General features: G+C 43.5%; 1 long non-coding RNA gene across 1 annotated transcript; it reads right to left on the reverse strand.

Moving 5' to 3' along the window:
• Positions 1 to 16,167: 16,167 nt before the first annotated feature.
• On the reverse strand, positions 16,168 to 17,004 carry LOC143697128 (uncharacterized). The gene is made up of 2 exons (XR_013186188.1): positions 16,875 to 17,004; positions 16,168 to 16,443 (listed from the first exon to the last, which is right to left on the reverse strand). It is a non-coding gene; the product is annotated as an uncharacterized LOC143697128 (long non-coding RNA).
• Between the last annotated feature and the right edge of the window lie 2,301 nt (positions 17,005 to 19,305).

Raw genomic sequence — 19,305 nt, forward strand, 5'->3', positions numbered from 1 at the left:
AGCCTTGGCACTGCTCTGTCCAGTACGTGCTCTCCGCGCCTATGTAGACAGAACGCAGTGTTTCAGGACCTCAGACCAGCTCTTTGTCTGTTATGGTGGGAAGCTGAAGGGAAAGGCTCTCTCCAAGCAAAGGTTGTCTCACTGGATAGTGGACACCATTGCTTTGGCTTACCAGCAGCAAGGTCGACCGTGCCCCCTTGGTGTGACTGCCCACTCCACCCGGAGTGTGGCGTCCTCTTGGCCTCTAGCGCATGGCGCCTCGCTAACAGACATCTGCAGAGCTGCAGGCTGGGCGACACCTAACACATTCGCCAGATTCTATAATCTCCGAGTGGAGCCTGTGTCCTCTCGTGTACTCGCTTCAACCAGCTAGTACCGGACCCGCTCAGGTGTCTTCGCTTGCTCGCCATTCCACTCCACGGACTGGATACGTGCGATATTTTTTTCTAAGGTGAGCTTCTCCGAAAGCCCTGAGCTCCTCCAGCACTCCTGACGTCGGCGCCAGTGTCTATTGCCTGCGCGTCGGCTAGGTGCCTCCCGTGTGCAGGGTCCCTCCTCTGAGCGACCCCCACATGTGTATTTCCACTGTAAGCCTCTCTGAGCGTGTGTCTTTCCCTTGGCAAGCCACCTTGCCACCCCTGGGGTTGAAATATTCCACCTGCGGCTGGACACCCCAGTGTTTTCCATATGCTTCCTTCGGGTCATATGTGTATTCTCTAAGTCCCCCCCCTCCGGGCTGGCATTAATTGCATACCTCCCCTAAGCTTGGGATATGCTTCCCAGTGTACCTTGGTATTCCTGTGATAAATGGAGTCCTTTGTCCAGGCTGACAGGGATCTCGATTTACGCAGGGCACTGGAAGACAGCTGAGAAGGTGGCGTGATTAGACTGGTAACCCCATTTGTCGTCATCCGACGTAACTCGGAGTGACAACGAAAGGGAACGTCTACGGTTACGTATGTAGGCATTACAAAAAACGATAACTAACTAAAACTATAATGTGTGTTTGGCAAAACTAACTAAAATAAAATAAAATTATAGAGTAAATGTCCTTAGTTTTCGTCTTTGTAAATGTCTTGGGCCGCCGCACAGGCCGCCACATATTGCGTTTCGTTATTCATTTTTAAAAAAACGCAGCGTATTCGTTCAGCTGCATTTCCTTTCCCTGCTCTCTCTCTCACATACACGCGCACGCGTGCACGCAAACACACACACACAGACCCTCCCCTCCGTGCACACCGCGTCTCCATGAAAACGAGCGTTGAAAGCAAGTTCGCGAAAGGTTGGTAGGCTATCTCGTGAACACCTTTACACAATCACACATTAAAAAGTAGGTAAAACGCAGTTGGGTTGTCGATGTCAAAACACGATATAAGCTGTGATTCAAATATTAGCTAAAGTTAAATAATGTTATGTCATTTTTTTACTCTAACACTGAATGTTTGCTGCTTCAATCCAGATGAGTATTGTATAGGGTAAATTTAGTAGGGGTGTGAAAATTGTACCGCTGTGGGATTTGTTGGGATTTGTATAGGTTGTGCATTTTGTATAGAAGATGTGTAACGTAGATTTTTTGTACGGCGTGTGGATTTTGTAGAGGTAAAGAGATTGAGCTCCTAGCAATGTCTTGTGTGGCTCATAAATGTGTTGATACATGCCGTTCATGTGTGTCTTCTTTAGTCTGTTGGCTATTTAGGTTTTTTCCTGGCACACGTCACTTACACATTTTGCACTTACTGCGGAGTGTTGTGTAGACTATTTACATATTTGTGCTCATATGTGACCCTGGATCACAAAACCAGTCTTAAGTAGCACGGGTATATTTGTGGGAATAGCCAACAATAAATTGTATGTTTTTTTCAAAATTATAAATTTTTCTTTTATGCCAAAAATCATTAGGATATCAAGTAAAGATCATGTTCCATGAAGATATTTTGTAAATTTCCTACCGTAAATGTATAAAACATTTATTTTTGTGAGTGAATGCAGCACAATCGCAAACATAAATGGACAACTTTAAAGAGTAACTAAACTCTAAAACAACTTTTTTTAGTTACTTATCTGCAAGAATGGAGCTTCATAAATGCTGTTCATTGATTGGAGTACATTTTTTGACATTTGGGTATAAAGTATTTTTGGTGCGAGCTCACCACGCTCTTGGCAGCCCCTGGTATAAAAGCATCTGTTTCCGTCAAAACTACTGTAGCGAGTCAGGAGTTGGAATTAGGAGTATTGAAAACGGATATATATATATATATATATTAGCATATAGTTAGCATAGCATTTATATAGTTATTTAGATTATTTCATGTAGCCTAGGTAGTTAATCTCGGCTATCGCTCCAGTGTGCAACCTGCATTTTACGTGGGATTGCTTCTCCAACGCAATGGAGGTGGAAATGGGCTTCTCCACACAGCTCGCGCTGCCAAACGCTGCTCTTCCTGCATGAACTCCACCACCGCAGCGGCGTCATGATGTGAGTGAGCATATATTTTTAATCACAATTTATGTTCCTTCTTATTAGGCTAAAGTTAATTAATCCTCTGGTGTAGACAAACGCGCCGGCGCGATTTGCTGATTATTTTTTTCACATAGCAGCAAAATATAATGAACGTAATAGTAATAATAATCCTGGAAAAAATTACCTCAAAATGACTGAATATAAGAATAATCGGATGCCGATCGCGATGCGGGAGTTAAGACCGCAGTTTGAGCTGGTGTCCATAGACAATTCACCCTCCTCCACTTCAGGTGAAGGTGGGGGAGAAAAGTTCTCGACTTCAAATGACCGCTCTGTTGCAAAGCTACTTGCGTCACTCCATTTTAGCTAGTTTGACAGCAGCTGTCACTGCGGGTCTCAGGTGCACGCCCCCCCGCTCAGCCCCGCCCTCGGTTCGTCGCCTCTATCTCCGCTGGGCTCTGCCCACTTTTCCAGCATTTTTCAAATATTGCCAGTGGGTGGAGTCAGGCTTTGACCAGGGGTTTAGTTACCCTTTAAAGGCGATTTTCTCAATGTTTCGATTTTTTGCACCCTCAGATTCCAGATTTTCAAATAGTTGCATCTCAACCAAATATTGTCCTATCCTAACAAACCATACATCAATGGAAAGCTTATTTATTCAGATTTCATGTGATGTATAAATCTCAATTTAAAAAAAAAAAGACCCATATGACTGGTTTTATCATCCAGGGTCACATATGTACATTTTATGTAGCTACTGGTGTTATTGTTGAATACATATTTCTAATTTTTTTTTAGAAATTGAGTTGAGTTTATTTTCAACTCAATTTCTTGAGTTGAAAGAAATTTTTGTTGAGTTATTATTACACAATACTTTTTTCTTGAATCTTGCCCCTGACAAATAACCAAAATTACAAAAAAAGACTAAAACTAACACTAAAACTAATAAAAACTAAACTAAAACTAAGCATTTTCAAAAAATAAAAACTAAACTAAACTAGCAAACCCACTTTAAAAACTAATTAAAACTAAACTGAATTTGAAAACAAAAAGTCAAAACGAAATAAAAATAAAAACTAATGAAAAATGCAAAACTATAATAACCTTGCTGTGGAGGGCAGTAATACGCTCAGCAGCGTCTACACTGCCGGAATCTTACAAGAAGAAGAAGAAGAAGTTCAGTGTCTGTTCACTTAAAATATGGCAGGAATATTGGAACACATTGGCTACAGGACATCATTAATACAGTATTCAAAATCAAGTAGTCACAAGCATGAGGAAGGGCAGAAGCCCAAGAGAGGAGTTCAAGTCTTAGAATGGGTCACACTGGTTTAAATGCAACATATTCCTCTATTTTTTCTCCTCTCTTCCTCGATCTCCTTTGATGCCATTTTAATGCCCACACTCCAGTCTAGTAGATGGTGGTAATGCACCTCTGAGATGAGTTACCAAAAGCCATTAAAACTTGAAAAAAGAAGAAGAAGAAGTTCAGTGTCTGCTAAGACAAAGAACGTATCTTTGACAAGAAGTGAAAACTAATAGAACGTTCCATTGCAACACCAGCGCCCAGCAGCAGCGCTACGCTTCCGCCATTTTGGGGTGAAAGTGACTCGGCAGTCCCCTAGTGTTGATGTGTCGTTCGCGAACGAGCAATTCTAAAAGCCGATTCTTTGAAAAGAGCCTAAGTGGCTCAATCTTAAGTTTATCAAACGACGATATTACCTTTTGTGGGCAAAAAAACAAAAATAACGACTTTATTTCAACTATTCATTTCCTTCTCTTTGGGCCTTGAGTTATCAAGGCCTCAGTTCACTAGTATAATAGCGTAAGCTTCTGTTGTTGTACGTCACATGCATCACTCACATGACCAGCGTCGGCCAATAGTGAGCCTACGTGTGACGTAGCTCTACGCAATCACAGTAAGTTAACTGACTAGAGGCCCATAGAGAAGGAAATGAATAGTTGAAATAAAGTTGTTATTTTTGTTTGTTTTTGCGCACAAAAAGTATTCTCGTTGCTTGATAAACTTAAGATTGAGCCACTGTAGTCCCTTGGACTATTTTAACGATGTCTTTAATAACATTTCGGGGCTGGCAAGTTTCAATCCCTGAAGAAGCCTATGGACTAGTATGGAGGAGTGATTTAGCTCTCAGATTTCATCAAAAATATCTTAATTTGTGTTCCGAAGATGAGCAAAGGTCTTACGGGGTTGGAACAACATGAGGGTGAGTAATTACTTACAGAAGTTTCATTTTAGGGTGAACTATCCCTTTAAGTTCACAATTTCAGAAGACATCCTACTAAGAAGCTCAAGTGAAATATGTTTTAAATATATATTTAGCTTCCTGAGGAATACAGGTGAGGAATTTAGGTGAATTATTTTTTATTTATTTTTTATTGGAAAGGTAGACTCCAGTACCACACCCCAGTCCAGCAGGTGGCGGTATATGCACCATTAAAGTTAGTTGCTAACCACCATAAAATTGAAAGAAGAAGAAGTAGTAGTTTCTTAAAAGAAATGGTATCTGCGAGGATTTCCAGTCAGGATTTAGACCGCACCATAGTACTGAGACTGCTCTCATTAGAGTCACAAATTATTTGCTCTTATCATCCGATCGTGGTTGTATCTCTCTGTTAGTGTTACTTGATCTTAGTGCTGCATTTGACACCATTGACCACAACATTCTCTTAAATAGACTAGAAAACTATGTTGGCATTAGTGGAATTGCATTAGCATGGTTTAAATCATATTTATCTGACCGCTATCAGTTTGTAGCAGTAAATGAAGAGATGTCTTATCGATCACAAGTTCAGTATGGTGTACCACAAGGCTCAGTACTAGGACCGCTGCTGTTCACTCTGTACATGCTACCTTTAGGAGATATCATTAGGAAACATGGAATTAGCTTTCACTGTTATGCTGATGATACTCAGCTCTATATTTCTTCCAAACCTAACGAAACTCACCAATTCACAAAATTATCGGAATGCATAGTTGATATCAAAAATTGGATGACTAGTAATTTCCTACTACTAAATTCTGAAAAAACAGAGATTCTAATGATTGGACAAAAAACTTCCACGCGTAATAACCTAGAATACCGTCTAACACTTGATGGCTGCTCTGTTAAGTCTTCGTCGTCAGTTAGGAACCTGGGTGTGCTCTTTGATACCAATTTTTCATTTGAAAGTCACGTGTCTAGTGTCTGTAAAACCGCATTTTTCCATCTTAAAAATATATCTAAATTACGTCATATGCTCACATTGACAAATGCGGAACAACTAGTTCATGCGTTCATGACATCAAGGGTAGATTATTGTAATGCTCTACTGGGTGGTTGCCCTGCACGCTTAATAAACAAACTACAGCTAGTTCAAAACGCAGCCGCTAGAGTTCTTACCAGAACCAGGAAGTACGACCATATTAGCCCGGTTCTGTCAACACTGCATTGGCTCCCTATTAAACATCGTATAAATTTTAAAATATTGCTGATTACTTACAAACAACTAAATGGTTTAGCTCCCCAGTACTTGAGCGATCTCTTAATGCATTATAGTCCTTCACGTCTATTGCGATCTCAAAACTCCGGCCAGTTGATAATACCTAGAATATATAAATCATCTGCTGGAGGTAGATCCTTTTCCTATTTAGCACCAAAACTTTGGAACAATCTTCCTAACATTGTCCGGGAAGCAGACACAGTCTGTCAGTTCAAAGCTAGACTAAAAACACATCTCTTTGACCTAGCATTCACATAACACTCTATAGACTTCTATAATTCAATATTAGGCTGCTTAGATTAGGTCAGCCGGAACTGGGAACACTTCCCTCAAATCCTGATGTACTCGTTTTTAGTGTCTTGATTATTTTAGTGTCTTTGTTTATCCCGAGGTTTTCCCGCAGCCTGCTGGATCCAGGCCGTTTCCAGATCTGACGAAGGACTTTCGCCTGGACCTGATGACAATGCAGTGCTGAAGTGCCAACTAGCCTCTCCCTATGGAGGATCCCTATACCACTCTACAGATAAAGCGTTGTGGAATTCGGTTCGCGTACCTACCCAAAGTGATAATATAAAATAAAAATTCTGCATCAAAATTATAGACAAGTAGTTTGTTTAGGCATGGTTTGTAAGGAATTACAAACCTGCGCACATATATTCAAACGCACATACCTATAGAATCAATTCTTAATGCGCATGTGAACGCCATCAGCGTCTATCACAGGTTCACGTTTAAAGTCTGTTTAGAGAGAACGGTGTCGTCTTAGCGGCCCCTAATTTAATCATATTCATGATTAATTATTAAAATTCCCTATATATAATTTGAGCTAATTTAATGTAAGACTCATTGTCGCTACAGGGTTAAACCTTACTTTATTTGTTACTTCGATAGACTAAATTGTATTTATCTATGCTTGTTATAAATGTATTTGTTTAATTTTTTACTGGTTGCTTGTTTAATAATGTTTTAACTTTATTAGCTAAGCTAGTCATTTTTTGCTGTTCTATCAGAGTGAAGCTTTAAGTATGAAATAATTATTTTCTTGTTGATCCGAAAAATTTATTTGTGGCTCATAAAAAGTTATCCGAACTGTGAGTTTTGTTATTTTTTTGGACCAATATCTAACACCAATGACCACAGACAGTACGATTATCGTTAAAATGTTTACTTCCAGTAACATTCTGATGAATGTTATGCGTCCTGTGTCCTGTATGAAATCTTGCAAGTACAGACATGTTTTTAAAAAAATGGCCATTAAGGGTGTTGCTGTTGGCAACACCACAGCCAAGCTTCCGCTTTGCTCTTCAACTCCACTTAAGCGGAAAGCAGTATCACCTGATAGACCACCAAAGAACTCTCTCTTGGAGTTTCCCTCTTTTCAGGAATCTGTAAACAGTTTCAACATGGCAGATCCTGAAGACGACTCTTACCTGCCCAGCATGTCTGAATTGGTTGACACCACCAGTGAACAGTAAGTAAACTTTTTCTTGTAGATCTTTGTTAATTGAACATAATATGAACAATCTCTTCCTCAACATAATTTTAATCAATGCTGATATGCTGATGTGATTGTCGTGTAATTTTACTATGCAGTTGAGAAATTAGAAATAATACACTTTATAACAAGTCTCTTTTTTGTGGTTTCCTTTGTCAAAAAAGCACCTACCAAGCCACCACAGGACATGGTGAAATACTTGATATATGAGGAGTGCCTGCTTGAGCTTTTTAAAATTTGCCCCACCTGCTCAAGAGTCTGCAAGGTGATCACATTTGTAAAGGGAACATTCCTCTCTGTGACCCAGAAGTGCCTCCACCAGAGTTGTTCATACACCAGAGAGTGGAAGAGTCAACCACTTCTGGGCAGCTCTCCAGCAGGGAATCTGCACCTATCAGCCGCTATCTACTACACTGGCTCTTCTTTCATCCAGACTGACAAGGTTTGTAAAAAATAGTGACCTTTATTTTTAAAAAGTTTATAAGGCCAGTGCATAGCACATTGGTACAGTGGGATGTAATACATGCTATTTCTGATATCATGTGCACAACTACATTCTGCCTTCCGTGCTGCATAAATGGCGATCACACCAGAGTGACCTGCTTGAGGGACTAAAACAGAGCGAAACTGTATCACTTGGTGGTTATATGAGAACTGACAGTCAAGGCCATTGCGCAAAATATGGCTCATACTCCATGATGGATCTCAGCACTAACAAAATTGTTGATATCCAGCTTGTACAGGTAAATAGATTATAAAAACCAAGTAGGCAGTATTTGCCAGGGGAACTCTTGGGACGTTTTGAGAAATTAATTAAATTTCAGACTTAAGAAATCTGTATTTAAAGAAATGTTATGTCTATGATCCACAGAGCAATGAAGTGGGAAGCAGTGTCCGTATGGAAAAGGAAAGGCTTAACCGGAGCCTGGAATTTTTTGAAAAATCTGGTGTCAAAGTAGTTCCCTTTCGAAGGGAACTCAACAATACGTCATCGGCGCTATGGCGAACGCCTCAGGCGTGACGGGTGTCTGAAATCACTATCAAATCACGTCAATCACATTGACCGGCGACAGCCCGTGAATCATTAGAGTAATGATTAATGTGCGACCTGGAAGTATATAAGGGAGCCTTGCAACATGACAAATCATCTCATCGTCTTCAGGGACTGTTTGTTTGAAACGCTATTCAAATATACGGAAAGGTAAGAGAAAGATGAAACACACAGCTAATGCAGATTGTTTCCGTAAGTGTGCCGACCCGTGTCCGCTGATCAGGTAGATCCTGAACCTCCTCAGCCATCCTGCCCCGTGTATGCAGAGCTGGTGGATGTGATGGACCGCGCTGCCGACAGGCTGCAGCTGCCTTGGCAGCGCACTAGAGGAGAGACTGCTCGCGGTAGGCTCGACGATCGGTTTCTCCCTGGCCATACACCACCAGCTCAGGTGAGCCTTCCATTCCTTCCTGATCTTCATATGGAGATCGAGAGGGCATGGAAGAACCCATACTCTGCCCGTATCCACCGACATCAGCGGGCCAGTTTCGCTGATGTTGAGGGGATCGGAGAGCATGGGTACGTGTCAATGCCGCCCATTGACGAGACGTTCGAGAACTATCTCGTGTCTGGGCGGGCAGCGACGCTGAAAGCTCCAACCCTGCCATCCAAACCGCTGAAAACAACGGCTCGTTTGAATGGCAGAGCATACACGGCAGCAGGTCAGGCCGGTGCTGCACTGCACACCATGGCAGTGTTACAGACGTACCAAGCCGACCTGCTGGGGGATTTCGACCAGGGGGCAGGGATGTCCCCTGAGGTAGTGGCTGAGCTGATCTGGCTCTCCGGGCTACCAAGCAAACCGCTGCCGCGATCGGACGGTCGATGGCGGCGATGGTGGACACGGAGAGGCATCTGTGGCCATAGGTGACATCGGGGAGAAAGAAAAAGCCTTTCTCCTCGATTTGCCCGGTTTCGCCTTCCGAACTCTTCGGCACCTCCGTAGAGGCGGTGGTGGGGAAGTTCAGGGAGGCGAAGGCGCGCTCAGCAGCATTCAAAACTTGTATACCGCTGAGATCCGCGTCCGTACCCCGGCAAGCGGGAGGGCCTGGCCCTTCACGGTCTGAGGACTGTAGGCAGGGCCAACGAGCCAGTGTCGCCTCTCGTGCGCCCCCTCTCTCAAGGAGCAGGTCGCAGAGAAGGCGTGACTCCTGCAACAAGATAGATCTGAGGGAGGTTATCCAGCGCAAACGCACACAGCGTCGGTGATGGATAACCTCCCCGGAGGGTCATGACATCTGTCCTCTCCTCTCTCCTGACCCCCAGGCGTTCATTACATCAGGCCTGGGGATGGGCCTATGATGAGAACTATGTTCTGACGGCCCAACTCGGCTTGGTTTGTGGAAACGCCCCTTTCAGGCTTGTCAAGTGGCGGATCCCAGGTTCTTAAAATAACTATCTGCCGGGTCTTTACTTCGCACGCCACAGATGCGCTGACCGGTCTTTTGAAGAGTATTTTTTGTGATTAAAAAAATAAAATGTTTATCTTTACAGACCGCGTTCTCTGTATAGAGTAATGGGGTCATGTCAAAGTACTAAGGTAAGAGAACTTTATTGGATTATTAGGGCACTGAAGTTCCCTGTTAGGTGGCCAGAACGGTAACTGTGTTAGCCTTCGGGCTGCTAGGCCACCTTAAGGTAGAGTAGTTGGTCTCTCTCTTTTAGAAGTTTTTACTTAGAGTGTTGACTTACGCTAGTGCTTCAGTTAGATCTTATGTCCGGCCCACGGGGCCATTTTGACTTCTCTGAGTGTTTCGCTCCTTGAGCTCTGTTTGGGTTTTCAGTAGGCTGAGCGATTTTGCAGCCCTTTGTATGGAATAATACAGATTATATTCTTTAGTGGCTGTGGCTCCTCCGAGCCCTCAGATAGATCTATGCTTGCAGGCTGGCCCTCACCAGGGCCGCCTCTGTAGCTGGCCTAGGCTGTACCTGGGATATTGAGGCGCTCTGCTTAGTTTAGCATTTCTTCCTCTGACTCTTCACTTTGTGAATGTATGTTTCTAGCATCCCTGTATAACAGCCTCCTCCCATGTGAGTCGTTAGGCCATGGCCCGCCCCCTTCTCTGCATTCTGGGGCGACTAGAGTAATGCAGCTTGGTGCAGAGGTTGGTTTATAAGGACGTGGTAAGCCTCAATCAGGCGTCCGTGGTATTTCTGTCTTTTTTGAGAAGGGTTAGGTCGTCTTTCGCTTCACTAAGAAGACAGGGTTTGTCTGCCCGACCCTGCCATGCAGAACTAGTATACGGATTAGGCCGCCAGTATAGGCTTTACTTACCTCGCTGAGCTACTGCTCGAGTGCTGGGTTGTAGGTGGTGGCTTTTAGGTCAAGCCCCACTCCCCTAGGCTGGGCACAGATACATTTCTGTCACCCCTAGAGCCGCTGGCAGGCCCGCACCCTGGTAACCTCAGGGTGAAGTGTGAGTATTCCCCTGTGATACAGGGTAGGTCTGAGCACTTCACTCCCAGTTCTGTATTTTCCTACCTCACACCACTATGGCTCGGGTCGAGTATGAAGTAAGCCTTCACTTCTTCTTTTGTCGAAGTACGCTCCCCTGAAGCCAGAGCATTGCCCTGAGCTGACGCCCATGCATAGATGGTAGGCCCCTGACTAACTGGGGCCTCCGTTTAGGCAGAGTGGCGTATGCTTGTACTCCCCTTGTTTTAAGGGTGCTAGCTTTCTTGCAGAGTACACTGCCATGTGCGATGTGGTTAGGCACCTGGATGCTGTAGGCGCAGTGTGAACAGCTTATCTGGCAATGAAGGCTGCGCCATTGAGTACTAGGCCTCAGCAGGCCTCCTTGATTGGGCAGCCCCCAAGAGGGCGCTGTTGGCCAGCTCACTTTACGTGGTTGGCCTTGGTGGTTCGGGCAGTTGACTCACTGATGGGTAGTAGGCCTTAAACATGCCTCCTCGGAGGTGAGTCCCAACATTGTGGGACATAGCTATAGCGCTACTGGAAGCCCAATAGTAAATTATGCTTGTGTAGTATGGTTCCCAACAGTGTATGTTAGCAGAATATGACTTGCTATCAGCTAGTAGGCCCGACCAGGCCTCCCTGCTAGGTGAGTCCCCAGCTGGCTGGCCTTAGCAGGCCACCTTGCACTATCACCCGGACTCAGGGCTCATAGCTACCAGTGGTTATCAGGTAGTAGGCCACTCAGGCCTCCCTGAAGGTGAGCTCCCCACATACTGTGGTTACCAGGTAGTAGGCCTCACCTGGCCTCCCTGAAGGTGAGCTCCCCACGTACTGTGGTTTCCAGGTAGTAGGCCTCACCAGGCCTCCCTGAAGGTGAGTTCTCCACATACTGTGGTTATCAGGTTGTGGGCCTCACCCAGCCGCCCTGAAGGTGAATTTCCACTTACGTTGGCTATCAGGTAGTAGGCCTCTCTGGGCCTCCCTGAATGTGAGCTCCCAAATGTTGTGGCTGTCAGGTAGTAGGCCTCTCTGGGCCTCCCTGGATGTGAGCTCCCAAATGTTGTAGCTGTCAGGTAGTAGGCCTCACCAGGCCTCCCTGAAAGTGAGTTCCCACAGGCTGTGATATCAGGTAGTAGGCTCCTCCAGGCCTCCTTGAATGAGAACGGTCAGGTAGTAGGACTCACCAGGCCTCCCTGAGGGTGAGTTTCCCACATGCTGTGGTGATCAGGGTTTAGGGCCTACTGGGTCTCCCTGAATGGGAACGGTCAAGTAGTAGGCCTCACCAGGCCTCCTTGAAGATGAGTTCCCACAGATTGTGGTGATCAGGTAGTAGGCTTCACCAGGCCTCCCTGAGGATGAGTTCCCCACATACTGTGGTTTTCAGTTTGTAGGCCTCTCCAGGCCTCCCTGTGAATGGTTCCCTATGGTGCTGGGTTTATGAAGCTAGTGGCCTCTTGCTATCTGTTTCAGCTAGCCTTAATAGGCAGCTGCTGACGGCGAGCTTGCGCCCTGGCTCGCTAAAGTGTTAATTCTCTGCTATTGGTTCCCTCGGAACCTTTCCTGCCTACAGCCTGGTTTGCCTACCAGGCAGACCTTGTGCTCCCCTCACCGAGGGTCTCTATGAGCATGCGGCTTCCTGAGTCTGGTCAGACAGTCGTAGGCCTCTCGTGAGGCCTCCCAGTTAGATCAGCCCTTAGGCCTTCACAGGCCTCCTCAGTTTTTTGAAACACAGACACTGGGTTGATCCGTGGATCGAGTAGAGAAACTCCCCTCGCTAGCAAGTGTTGGAAAGCACTATGCTGAGTCATACTCTCCGGGATATCCCATCTCTGAGATCCGAGCCGAGTGGTTCACTGCCAGCTTCGCAGTCCCTCGGGTTGGATGCCTTACTTAAGGCTTTTGTCCAGAGGCTCGGTCTTCAGACAGACAGGATTTGACCAGACTAAGTGTCTATGTACTGACGCCAGGTCAGGCCGTCCTGGTGGCATTTCGGGGTGAGTACGTTCCCCTGAATAGTGACTGGCTGTGGTTCCTTCGGATTCCCTAGCCACATTCCCTAGAAGGGACCCCTTCTAATTGGAAGTTGTGGTTCCAGGCCCGGAGCCGGCCCAGGTAGACCTTTCATTTAACCATGTTTATGAAGGTTTTTCTGTGAGGCTGTAGCTTCACTGACAGCCCAGTGTGACCTGAGGGTGAGTGGTTCTAGCGTTTCATTTGAAGTTGCTGGTTCTGACAGTTGTCACTGCCCTTGGGCATGCACTCCCCTCAGCATGGCGGAGTGGGTATTTCGTTCCACATAGCGTCGATGACGTATTGTTGAGTTCCCTTCGAAAGGGAATGTCTCAGGTTACGACTGTAACCTATGTTCCCTGAGAACAGGGAACGAGACAATACGTCTCCCTGCCATGCCTCGGGGCTTGCCTACCGTACAGTCCCTTCAGACGATAAGGTGATTTGTCATGTTGCAAGGCTCCCTTATATACTTCCAGGTCGCACGTTAATCATTACTCTAATGATTCACGGGCTGTCGCCGGTCAATGTGATTGACGTAATTTGATAGTGATTTCAGACACCTGTCACGCCTGAGGCGTTCCCCATTGCGTCGATGACGTATTGACTCGGTTCCCTGTTCTCAGGGAGCATAGGTTACAGTCGTAACCTGAGACGTTTCCCTTGTGACAGACCGACACACCCAGGTTCAAAAGTTTGTCCGGGAACAGAAACCAGACATTGACCACTTTTATGATGTATGGCATTTATGTAAAGGTAGGATAATTTTGAAAATGTAGTTTGATTATTTGTAGCACAGCTAATCCTGTGCAACACCAGAGAGAGTTATAAGGGCGGCATTCGTCAAACTGACAGTTTTATTGCCCCCCATAAAGCCCCGCCCCTCCCCGTTTATGACGCCGTTGGAATTTCCCACGCTAGACCACACCCCTTCTGGATTGGTCACGTGACCGTGGGAAATCCCCGAGATACTCAGCCCTCCCCTCCCTCCCAATTCCGGCCTGTACACCTGTGCTTAGAATTTCTTCCCACACTAACTCCTCCCTTTTCTCCTCGTTTAGTCTGAACAGATTAAGCGTGTAAAATCACCGACGATCACTAGGGCTCAATGTAAAAAATGTTCTCATTGAAATTAAGTACCTACTCATTGAGTATGCGGTTTGGAACGCAGCCAGTGAGGCAGCATCAAACAGACCTTAGCACTTACTCTACTGCTTCCTGTTTTATCCCATACAATGTGCCCTCTTTCATCCCCCTAGTGGCTAGGAAGAAAATAACAACCACAATTGGAATGAAAGAAACCCTGTGACAGGCGGTGACTGTTACAGTATCTATCTGTAATTAACATTTTTTAAATGTTGTTTTCTATGTTTTAATAATAACACTTTTGATAACTTCAAGAAAATGCAATTTAAACACTTTCATTGATGTTTTAACGTTTTTAACCTTTTACAAATGTATGAACGTTAAAGTACAACTTTTCTTCAAACGTATGTTAGAAAATAAAACTATTTGCATTATACAATTTTAATACATGTTTTAATTCTAGAACATGTTTGCAATTCATACTTTTTAACAATTAACTTAACATTTAACATTTTACAAATATTGTTTTCTATGTTTTAAAACTAACACATTTTGAAACTTTAAGAAAATGCAATTTAAACTTTTTTTCAATGATGTTTTAACATATTACAAATGTATGAAACGCGGAGCTGGATAATAAGAGTTTTGGTTCTCTTTAAACAAGCGGAATTGTAAAAGCGTAAAGGCCTTTTTTAAATACTATTTTAAACATGTAGTTTAAATATGATGTGTTTGAAACAGTTTAAAAAAAAAAAGATGTTTTATGTAAAATGTAATAGTTTTACAAATACTGTGTGAAGGTAAAAGATTTATAGATCAACTTTTTTTTAAATGTATCTTTTGTAATTAACATTTTTAAAATGTTGTTTTCTATGTTTTAATACTAACACATTGTGATAACTTTAACAAAATGCAATTTAAACTTTTTCATTGATGTTTTAACGTTTTGAACATTTTACAAATGTATGAACGTTAAAGACGTGTATTTTAACTTTGTACAACGTTTTTTAATACCTTTAAACACGAGTTAATTGTAAAAGTACAACTTTTCTTCAAACGTATGTTAGAAAATAAAACTATTTGCGTGATATAATTTTAATTCTAGAACATGTATGCAACTCATGCTTTTAAAATGTATGTGCTTTAACGATATACATTGTTTTAATGTATTTTTATATGTGATTGTGAAATGTACAACTTCAAATGTAAATGTGAAAGACCTCTTTTAAAATAAAACACACTGATCTCACCTCTGACTATGGCTTTTATTATACCTTTCTTTAAAAAGATTAAAATATATTGTTTTTAACTGTTTTTTCATCATTTTGAACATTTTTTACATTGAGCCCTAGTGATCGACCCAAAAAGTTTCTCCTTCAAGTTTTCCTCTTTTCTTGATGAATTTACCTCTCGTTTCATCCCTCAGACAATAACAACAAAACTATTTTTTAATGTATTATGAAGAACTATTTATATTTAAAGATATTTAGCTTTGTTATTGTTCTTTTTTCCTGTGTATAAATATCATATTATGATGTACACAAACCGATGATCTTTATGTTTTCTGTTTTGTCATTATGATTGTTCATTGTTAGATACAACTAGTATCTTTCCATGATCTTTATGTAATAAGTTTATAAGTTTAAATTATATGAGCGACAGGTGCACTAACACTTCATAACATCAGTAACTCGACAGCACAACCTAGAACAGTTTCCCTCTGCATTTACTGTCTGCAGTGCACAAGGAGACGGGCCGCTGCTCGAAGATCTCCTTTGGAGAAACTGTTGACTTTATACTCGAAAAATGCAAGTATCGCTTATAAAAAATTAATATTACCTCAGAATGAATTGCATTGTTAGCCCACCCCAAAACTTAAACAAAATAATATTAAATGCTGACCAATACTTAATTATATTACTTTTTTTATATACTAAAAATGATATAATTTAATAAAACAAGCAAAATGTAATTTGTTTTGTCATATGAGTTATGCATGAATACACGTGAACATCTCAATTGTCAGTCAAGCAATGAATTAATGCATACATTAAATAATTATATTTTATATACTGACAACAATAAGAAACATGAATAAATGAGTAAAAGAACAAATAAAAGTAACCATCACACAATAAACAAATGCATGCACATGAAACAAATCTTTATTCAAACTACAAGCATGTATTTGGGCGCTGAAGCCCACATCCTACTGCCATCTCAACACAGCGGTTCCCATTCTGCGGCTTTATTCTGATGAATTCACCAGAGGTGACCGTGCCTTCGTGCCGGAGCTTGTTGCTGCGCTGCGCTTCACAATCTGAGGCGATAAGGGCAGATGGAGAGATCTTATGACAGTCTCATCCATGGGACCGTTTCCAGGATTCAGCTCTGGGCTCCTCATCCTCAGTGCTCACACCAGTCTGAATAAAAACATGTTTAGTTACTTTATAGATTTGTTTATTTACCTTATTTACAGCACATTAGTCTAATGTCAACAGTGTTGACAACAGTGAATTAACGTTATCCTATCCTATGATAATGCCACACATACATCACTCAGATGTCTTTTTCATGTTGTGATGTGCTCATCTGCAATATGTCAATACTTACAATATTTTCCTTTCAGATGTAAATAGACATTTTAAATAAGCGTGTTTAAGATGTATAAGGTTATGTAAATCCACTTTAGAGACGTTACGTGTGCTTAGAGCTCCCCTGTTAGCTAGCTATACAAAACATGTTTTTACAGCAAAATCACAACTATACTATACTGTCTAACTACTTTACACCTTCAACAGTTAAAACGTCTACTCTATTGTAGTTTAACACATAAGGAACCATGTTTACTCACATTTGAAAACCCCCGGCGTCGCTGATCTCCGTGATGTTTGATAATGACGTATGCTCTCGCGTGGCCTCCTGGGATAGAAGAGTATCCATCGGTTGAGCACTCAAAAATCGGGCCGGAAGCAGTAAGCCATCCGGGGACTTCTCCCCTACTCTTTTATGAATACTGATGTTTCGAACGTACTGCTTCCTTCACGTACTGTTTTCGCCTACTATATAGTAGGAAAGTAGGCACATTCGAACGCACTTAAGTCCAAATCTCGCGATAATTGGTACGCCACCCAGGTAATTCTCGCCTACTCTTTTGGATTAATACATACTTTTTCGCTCGCCTACTCTTTTCCCATACTAAATAGTAGGGAAGTATGCGGTTTGGAACGCAGCAATTGTTGTTTGCTAACTATTTTCCAATCCTGTTTGAGAAACTGTTTGTTTCCTGCTCAAACGTAAGTTTAATTGTTTGTGCGAAGTGTTTGGGTGAACTGATGGGGAATCTATTTAGTGTAATTGATGTGTTTGATGTTTTTCTTGTAGAGGATTTTGTTGTGAACTTTTTCCTTCTCTAGTGTAGAAAAGATAGAGTTGCAGACCAGGAGATTGTTGAGGTATAAGTTCTTTATTTCGTCGCTGTAGTCATCTCAATCAAATCTTATCTAAGGGAACTTTACATTGCAGTTTATATACATTTCAAGGGGGTGGGATTAATTTCATAGAGGAGGGGACTCTTGAACAAAACATGTAAAGGAAAGTACATGATTCAGCTGGTTACCTGATTTCATCAGGTAACAGTGTAACTCAGAGCCTTGAGATGCTAATCCTGTCATGATTCTGCCCTCGTGTCCTTGATTTTCTCTAGTCTTCAGGCAGGATCATGACAGAATCATGTTTTGTGTGCAAGCACATGGTCTTGTGTTTTGAGCCATGTGCTTGTGTTGTCTCGTCACGTCACCCCGCCCCCTTGTTATCCTCGTCTCGTCATTATTGTCTAGTCAGTTTCACCTGTCCTTGTCTAGTCAGCTTCACCTGTCTTTGTCATTAGTGTTCCCTATATTATCCCCTTGTGTTTGCTGTCCTGTGCTGGTTCATTGTGATTGATTGTGTGCGTATCCACACACGGTAATACTTGTGAGTACATTGTCTTGAGTTCTGTCTAAACAAAGAAGTTTTCTTGTTATAGTTATTTTGTTCCTGTGAAGTTTTATGTTTAAGTCTTAGTCTATTGTTGTTAGTCTTTTGCTTTGCCTGTGCTGTTTTTCCTCCCTCGTGGGGTTTTGTTTTCCCTTTTTGTTATCAATAAACCTTGTGTGTCAGCAAACTGTCTGCAATTGGGTTCGTTCCTGAAAATCCGTGACAGAATGAACCAGCCAACTAAGAGCCCAGCAGACAGTATGACCTCTCAACTCCAGTTCCAGACGGAGTTCCGTGAGCGATGCTGGTTGTCCGCATCAACCAACGGAGAACGGGTCATTTGCCCTATCCCGTCCCAGGGTGAGCAGATCATGAGGGATTATGCCCGCCTCTGGGATCATTTTTCCCGGGAGGTTCCGCAGGTTTCTTCCTCGGGCTCTCCACCTTCTGCCTGCCTGCCAGCCATTCCCGAGGGTCGAATGATAGGCGTCGCGACGCTTGGGGACCAGGCTGGCGCCCTCACGACTCCTGGCACTTCATCTACCCCCTTCGGTCTTCGAGGGAAACGAGGGAGGCGAACCTCGTGGGACTCTCCTTCAGAGTCCTCAGCGTCGGAGTCTATCCTGCCAGAGATAACCCCTTCTTCGCCCGACACAGTTCCTGCCGTGCTTCCCCAACCCGTCTCAGCTCCGGTGATGGTCACTGCTTCTCGACCTAGGAGAAAGAGGAGGAAGAGGGGAGCCTTCCGTTCTTCGCCCGCTGCAGTCACAGAGCCCGCTGCAGTCACAGAGCCCGCTGCAGTCACAGAGCCCGCTGCAGTCACAGAGCCCGCTGCAGTCACAGAGCCCGCTGCAGTCACAGAGCCCGCTGCAGTCACAGAGCCCGCTGCAGTCACAGAGCCCGCTGCAGTTACTGATGAGAAAGTTGTGGCCGATCTAGCTGCTAAGGAGGTTCTGCGGGCTGTTTCTGCTCGTCAGGAGATGCCGGTTTTCATTGCGGCTAAGACCCTTTCTGATTATTTGTCTAGTCTTGCAAAGATCCTAGAAGTTCCGTCCAGTCCTGTTGTGTCCCCCAGTCTTATGCCCACTGTTGAAGAGAGCGCTGTACCCCAGTCAGCTGCCGAGAGCGCCATACCAGATTCGGAGATGTGGAGCATGGGATCCCAGCCATCTTCTTTGAGCTCAGTCCCAGTGTCACCTCCACGGTCACCTATTTCCCCTGTCATGAGTCCTGTTATGCCTTCTACTGTTTCCCCCATCCGGATTCCTGTTCTACCTCTCGGTGTACCCCCTGTCTCCACTAATTCC

This window comes from Siphateles boraxobius, unplaced genomic scaffold (genome assembly GCF_051911475.1).
Source record: "Siphateles boraxobius isolate OS27281-9 unplaced genomic scaffold, OSU_SipBor_1 31, whole genome shotgun sequence".
Lineage (NCBI taxonomy): Eukaryota > Metazoa > Chordata > Actinopteri > Cypriniformes > Leuciscidae > Siphateles > Siphateles boraxobius.